At 51.7% G+C, this 7,020-nt stretch overlaps 1 long non-coding RNA gene across 2 annotated transcripts in view; it reads right to left on the minus strand.

Moving 5' to 3' along the window:
* LOC122447471 overlaps positions 1–4,834 on the minus strand; it is a 300,507-nt gene extending 295,673 nt beyond the window's left edge. For both annotated transcript variants that reach the window (XR_006271247.1, XR_006271246.1), the window contains exons 1-2: positions 4,821–4,834; positions 4,362–4,687 (exon numbers count right to left, since the gene is read on the minus strand). This is a non-coding gene — a long non-coding RNA (uncharacterized LOC122447471). The remainder of the gene's footprint in view (positions 1–4,361; positions 4,688–4,820) is intronic.
* Positions 4,835–7,020: the final 2,186 nt, after the last annotated feature.

Raw genomic sequence — 7,020 nt, forward strand, 5'->3', positions numbered from 1 at the left:
GTGTCTGACTTTTTCGACCCCGTGGACTGCAGCACACCAGGCTCTTCTGTGCTCCACTATCTCCTGGCGTTTGCTCAAATTCATGTCCATTGAGTCAATGATGCTATCAACCATCTCATCTTCTGTAACCCCCTTTTCCTCTTGCCCTCAATCTTTCCCAGCATTGGGGTCTTTTCCAATGAGTTGGCTCTTCCCATCAGGTGGCCAAAGGATTGGAGCTTCAGCATCAGTCCTTCCAATGAATATTCAGAACTGATTTCCTTTAGGATTGACTGGTTGGATCTCCTTGCAGTCCAAGGGACTCCCAAGAGTCTTCTCCAGTACAACAATTCAAAACCATCAGTTCTTCAGTGCTCAGCCTTCTTGATGGTCCAACTCTCACATCCGTACATGACTACTAGAAAAACCACAGCTTTGACTATATGGACCTTTGTGGGCAAACTAATGTCTCTGCTTTTTAATATACTGTCTAGGTTATTATATTTTACATTATATTTTCATTTTTCAAAAAGAGAAACATGATATTTTGAGAATTTATCCAACACTTTCCAAAGAATGCTAGAGACATTTCTTCACTGTCAAGATAAAATATCTCAGATACCTAACAGATGGCCTTCTGAATAAGATACACTAAGGAAAAACTAAAACCAAGGTAAAATGTAAAATTGCATATTTTCAGGTTTATCTTTCAGTACTACGAAGTTTGTCTGAATCAGCTGGAGGAGATTTAGGCATTAGGTTTTTGAGATGTGTGCTTGGGGTAAGAACACAGTGTAAGTAGGATCTGAAAACATTGCGTGTCTGCCGTGAACAAGAAACAGCCATCTGCAAGCAATCTCTTAGTTTTTCGCAGCAGAAGACCCAAGGGGATGTCCCAAGTCATGACGGCCTCATGCCAGACCAGTGAGCTTGGAAAGGTGGTTGCATACAGCGGTAGAAAAGCATTTCACCCAGTGTTCTAGAGAGAGGAAGGTCATGTAGCACAGACTAAAACAGAAAAAAAATAAACCCTCGAGATGCAATTCTTGACAGATAATTGTCTGCATGATGCCCTTTGAAATGGCTGACACAGGCTGCCAGCACTAAAAAAGAAGTGCCTGTTTTTTTAACCCAACTTTTACTTGTCTCTTTTTCTAATGATCAAAGCTCATTTGTTTCATCTACATTCTGATTCCCTGAAAAGTAAAAAATATACATTCAAACATCCCTATTACAGATGAACATACACTTTTTTCCTTGTGGAAAACCTAGTATGGCCCGGGGGACCACAAGCCACTTGACAATCCAGAATTAAAAGGCTGAAACGATGTTGACGGGAGGAGCCCATCGACAGGGCTGTAAATCCGGGTCAATCCGGGTCATTTGCCTCCTCACAGAATCCATCCGCCTGTGTTAGGTCACGTGTGTGGACAAGGCCGGTCATGCGGGACACTGACCCTTCCTCGGTGGACATTCCCCCCCCCCCCCCCCCCCCCCCCCGCCTTCGTTCCCCCTCCTCCACCTTCTTAGTCAACTTACAGTTTCTAAAACACCGTCAGAGGAAACTAACTCATCTCACGCCTGGCAGAAACTGCGTGATGGGACCAGGCCGTGGGGTCTCCCAGCCCAGAATCCAGCCATCTGCCCAGAGTGAGGTGGGATCGTCCAAAGTGAGCTAGCACCTGGGTTCCAGGTGAGCTCCCATGGGCGTGGGGATGCCGGGCTCCCTGTCTCCATGGAAACCAAGGAAGCTGGTCAGGAGGCAGCCCCAGCGAGTCGGGGCCTTGAGGCTGAGGTGGACACGACCCTGGTGGTTCTCCCGCCTGGAGACCGGAGACTCCGCATCGCCACGCGAGGCAGGATGGAGGCATCACGACCGTGATGCGGAAGCTGGAGCGGCTCCTGGGGAGGAGCTGGCGGGCCTCCAGCGGGACCCCTGCCGCCGCCGGGGACAGGTGTGGGGCCTGACCTGCCCGAGCTCCGCTAGAAGGGCTTTGACCAGCCCCCGAGCCCCTCAGCCGCTCACTCCCCCACCCCGGAGGCCCGAGCGCTCCGGAGGAAGTGAAGGGCGCTCCGCCCGGCGCTTGAAGCTGACACGGGGCCCCCGGGCAGGTGGCTCCGTGGCCCGAGGTGAAGCCAGAGCCCAGACTGCGGTGGCAGAGCGGCCTGGCCCCGGTGACCCCATCCGGTGTGGGGGAGGGCGCCTTCACTCTGCTGCGTCCTAGGGGGCCCAGAAGACACCTGGCGCCCACCCCTCTTGGGACACCTGGTCTCCGCCTCCTGCCCGAAGGCCCTCTGGGGCCAAATGTCCATCAGGCTCGGTTTAGGTGCCCCGGGCAGGGGAGGGGCTGGGGTGCCCGCAGTGCCCGGGGCGTCCCTGTGACCTGCCCGCCTGACAGCGAGCGTCCTTCCAGGGGGGCATGGAGGAGACACACTGGCCGCAGAGGCGGGGGCGAGACAGATCACTTGCTTTTCTCGTTTTTAAGTAACTGGAGGGAAACCAGGCTCAAGGCCAGGGCCCAGGAGCCTACCCGCTGGGTGGCCAGGCCCCCCACCCCCCACATCAGACACCCCCCACTCCCCACTCTCAGCAGGGGCCTCTCAGGTGGAGAGAACAAAGCCACACTGGTACAACAGGAATTACAGAGAAGATATATCAAGGCCACCAAATAGTTAAAACGCAGGAAATCAAGAGTTTTCAGGTTGAAAACATGCTGTGATACGTGATCAATAGTTTATGTCATGAATAAAATCTCTTTCTTCACCGTGTCTCCCACAGTGGAAATACACCACGAACTTTTCCTTATCATTTCCTTTGCATAAGTCAAAAGCTAATTCTTTGACAATTAGCAATCTTTTCTTTTGCATCAATTTAAGTTTAGCATTAAGAATAAAGCCCCACTCGATGCAGCTGTGAGCGGGAGAAAGTAAGAAGGAACTTGTCAGGGTTTCTCTGACGAAGTACATAATAAAAGCCAGAAGAACCCTGGCATTTATTCCCCCAAAACCCACGTGAAAGAGATTTTAAAATCAGAATTTACTTAGCTGCTCATGATATTGAAAAGCACAGAACACTAACCGCAGCAGAATAAAATACATACAATTAGAATCCTCATTTTGAAAGACTTCAAAGAAAAGTAATGTTTGTTAGAGCTGAAACACGTCGAGGTGTGTTAAGGAAAGCACGAAAACATACGTCCCTGTAAACTAATTGGATAATGACATATATTATCCCAACTGTCAGCTTCCACTGTGCCTTTAAAAGTTCCTTTTGTTAAGCACACAATTTCATCATTAAAACACCAAAACAAGGCAAAAATACCTGTTAGCCAGCCCTGAACCTAGCACAAACCCCTGCCTTATCTCAGAGCTAATGATACCCCACGCTGCTCACGTTTTCTGTTCGTTTCTGTGAGGCAGGTTCAGGGTTTATTGATTCAGTTTCCCCGAAATGCAAAGTTTAGTAGTTTAAAATCACACACCACGGTCTCATTTCAGTGTCTCCCTTTGCCAGCTCTGAACCCAGGATGGAGTCTGCAGAGCCCTCAGGCAAGCCAAAAGATCCTTGTTATTCCGTGGGATCCTCACCCCAAAATAAAGGTAACCCAGAGTAAGACTGCCACCATCCAGCACACAGTGAAAACCCAGCGAGAAGAAGGACTTTGTTCCAACCAGGGCAGACTCTGCCCGCGCCAGCCTGTACGCTCTCAGCAGCCAGACGGCTCTCCTTTCTTCCTCTGTCCCGGAACCATCCTCAGAGCCAGACACTGGAACTTCAAAAGCAGCCAGGAAGGATTCCCCGGGGGACAGTGAGGGCATGCTAGCAGCAGGGACGTGCTCACAGTCCCTGGGAAAGGGGGGCAGAAAGTGACCTCCAGGGAGCATCTCCCCCCCTGGCTGGCCCAGCACCCCCCAGCACCCCAGTCTGGATCTGGGAGCCCCAGGGCTATCTCCACAAACCCAGCCAACACCAAGGGTGGGGCTGGCACATGTTTTTGCAATCCCCCAAACAGAACTTTTCAGCAACTTGAGACAGAGAGTGCAAGTCCCGGCTGCCCAGGTAGCAAGAGTGATGTGAGTGCCGATCCAGCTGCAGGGCCCTCCTGCCCCCAAGAGTCAGCCCTCTCCCTCCACTCACACCGTGCCCTGGCAGGCCCCAGCTCGGCCCGCTGGCCAGCCAGCACACCCGGCCCGGCTCCCTCCATGCCGGATACAGGGCAGAGCCTCTGTGGCCCCCGGGAGCCCCCGACCCAGCGGCGGCCACTGCAGTTCAGACAACCAGACCCTCTGCCTCCAGCCCCAGCGCTCAGCAGAAGAGGCCTGGCCCGCAGTGCCCCCACCCCCCCAGGACACCCCCTCCTGCAGGGGGGACCAGCGCCTACCTCCCGCGCAGACGTCCAGCTGCTGTCTGGTCCGGGCTCCATTCCTCGTGGGGCCGCGAGGCGGCTCGGAGCAGCCCAGGCGTTGGGGGCGGCAGGCAAGGTCTCCCGGCTGCCGCCGCCGTGGCGGCGATGGGCACAGCTGGAGCCCGTCCACGAGGAGCCAGATGCTGTGCGGCAGCAGCAAACCAACAAGCAAGTCGAGCGGAGGGCCGTTTCTGGAGGCTTCCGAGAGCTGGGCACCGCGCGGCGTCTCCGCCTTGGATGGCTCCCGCCGGCTCCTGCTGCTGCTTTTACTGTACCATAATGCACTAGGTCTGGCTTTTACCCTATTGAAAGAACATGAATATATTATTATCCACACAAAAGAGCAGGTTATTGTTTATGAATTACCAGCCTTCCCAGCAACAAAGGCTATTTTCATAAGAAAACTCAATTTCATTTTAGCTCCAATTTGATTACCAGCTGAAGAAAAGACGCTCTGCTCCTAACCCTCAAAGGATTTTTATTCATACCATTGAATGGGCTTTATTGCTTCCTTTTCAAAACTGACGTAGAAAGCTTTTAGAGTAAAACATTGACAAAAAATTATTGCGCTGCTATTTTGCGCAACCACGGAGCTGAAGAGGGCAATGATTTCGCAGCCATCCTTCACTGTACTTCAGAATAGCAGAGGCTGGAATTAATGACAGACCAGAGAGAGGAGGCGAGCCCAGGTCTCACAATACACGTCAAATCTAAATGATCACCATACATTGAAAAGCCCCCAAAAAAGCCACAGCTGATTGATTCACGGCTTTCACAAGAAAGACAGGCTTGAAGAGTTTATTGCACCACAATTTACTTGGAATTATCATAAAAACGAGTGCAGAGGCTGAATGTCACCCCAGCCTGCTCTAAAAACACACACCCAGGGACAGAGTTCAGGCAGACATTGTCGCCTCTCAGGCTGGAGCGGAGGGCGGCTGGGTGGCCAGGAAGAGGCTCCATGTGCTCTTAACATGTAGAGCCATGATTCGAGCTCTGTGGGGGAGAATGCTCACTCCCACACACCCCGGAATATTTGTCCACCTTCATCATTTAAAACGGAAAAGACTCTCGGCTGGGAACAATGGCCCGGTGTCCTGGAGGCTGGACGCCTGCTCCGAGAGGGGCCGTCCACCCTGGGGCTGCCCTGGAGGGCGCCGGTCTGTGGGCTTGTTGCTTCCATCCCCCGGGGACACGGGAAGTTTGCAAGGGCTCAGTGGCCCACGAAAGTGGTTTGGAGGCAAATGTTTAAATAACTCAGGTTGTCGCTAAAACGTCTCTCTCCACATGCACTCTTTCCATTAAAATTCGAGTAATAACGCCTAAGCTGGCAGGATTGCCAAAGAAACCTGCGCTTGACATTATGCAAATAGAGTCTGCGGTGTGATAACTTGGCTCTGGAGGTGCTGGGGCACGGCCGGCTCACGTGGAAGCCTCGGGTGGGATCGGACCAGCCAAAGCCAAGCAGATGCCCCTAGAAATCTGCTGGCCAGTCAGCAAGCCAGCCCCTTCACTTGCTTGTCTACCTGACACCGTGCAGTTTACAGGTAAAGAACGTGTCATGCTCAATGTTTTACTGGAAAACAGTATTGATACTTTAGAACAAATTAACCAGAGAGTAACACAACCCCCCATTGGCCACCACACTTTTCAAAGACTGCTGAACTCAACACGGAATACAAGGGTTTTCTCTCTTCTCTCCGAGTCAGGCTTCCGAGCCTCCCTGTCCAGTAGGAGTGAGGGTTTCCACTTGTAATAAGTCATTTTCCATGACCTTCCCATCATCACCATGTCTGACCACCAACAGTGGAGGTTGATGATGTCAAAGCTAATAATTAAAAAGCCGAGCTTCCGCCAAGCACTCATGTGCCTACTGATACCTGAGCATTCGGAACTCGGTTGACAACAAAAGTCCAGATAACTAATTCCAGTGGCACCTTCCTCAGGGTTTCCTGACTTTAAGACCTAAGGTCAAACGTTCACAGTAATTGTGTCCTATTAAGTCACCGTGAACTCTGAATTAGCAAATGCTGACCATGGTTCCTGGGGACGAACAGGGAGGTCTGGCCAGCTTCTGGCCACAACACGTCCACCAACCCATCACCACGTGACCTTGTTTTGTGTGTGTTCTGTTAAAGACACCTTACAGGATACATATTGATGCTCGTTCACACGGAGCCTGCAGCCAGCAGCCTGTGACCCGGGCCTGAGGGAGGCTCCTCTAATGAACGTACTGTCCCCAGGAGGCACAGAAAGGCTTCTCAGACTTTGGAACACCATGCTCACTCCAGCATTGTGCCTGGGGCCATTTAAGACAGCAAAAATCACCCAAAACCCACAAAAACTTGAAACATGTGGCTCTAAGGCTATGCAAAGGCCACATGGTTACAGTGAGAAAACCAAAACAAGAATCAGCTACCGTCTCATCTGACCTGAGCTGGGGACACATACATTGATTGATACATATTTTTTGCCACCCTGCACACGTCCATCCGTGAGAGACCTCAAAAGGACCATGTGTATGGCTCTGAGGTTACAAATAAATGTGAGCCAGTAGGCGAATTCACAGACACAGAGTCACGGATGACAATCACCTTCACTGTTCCTTTTTGGACATAAGGCCGTTTGCAGTTGA

The sequence above is a fragment of the Cervus canadensis genome, chromosome 9 (assembly GCF_019320065.1).
Source record: "Cervus canadensis isolate Bull #8, Minnesota chromosome 9, ASM1932006v1, whole genome shotgun sequence".
In the NCBI taxonomy this organism is placed as follows: domain Eukaryota; kingdom Metazoa; phylum Chordata; class Mammalia; order Artiodactyla; family Cervidae; genus Cervus; species Cervus canadensis.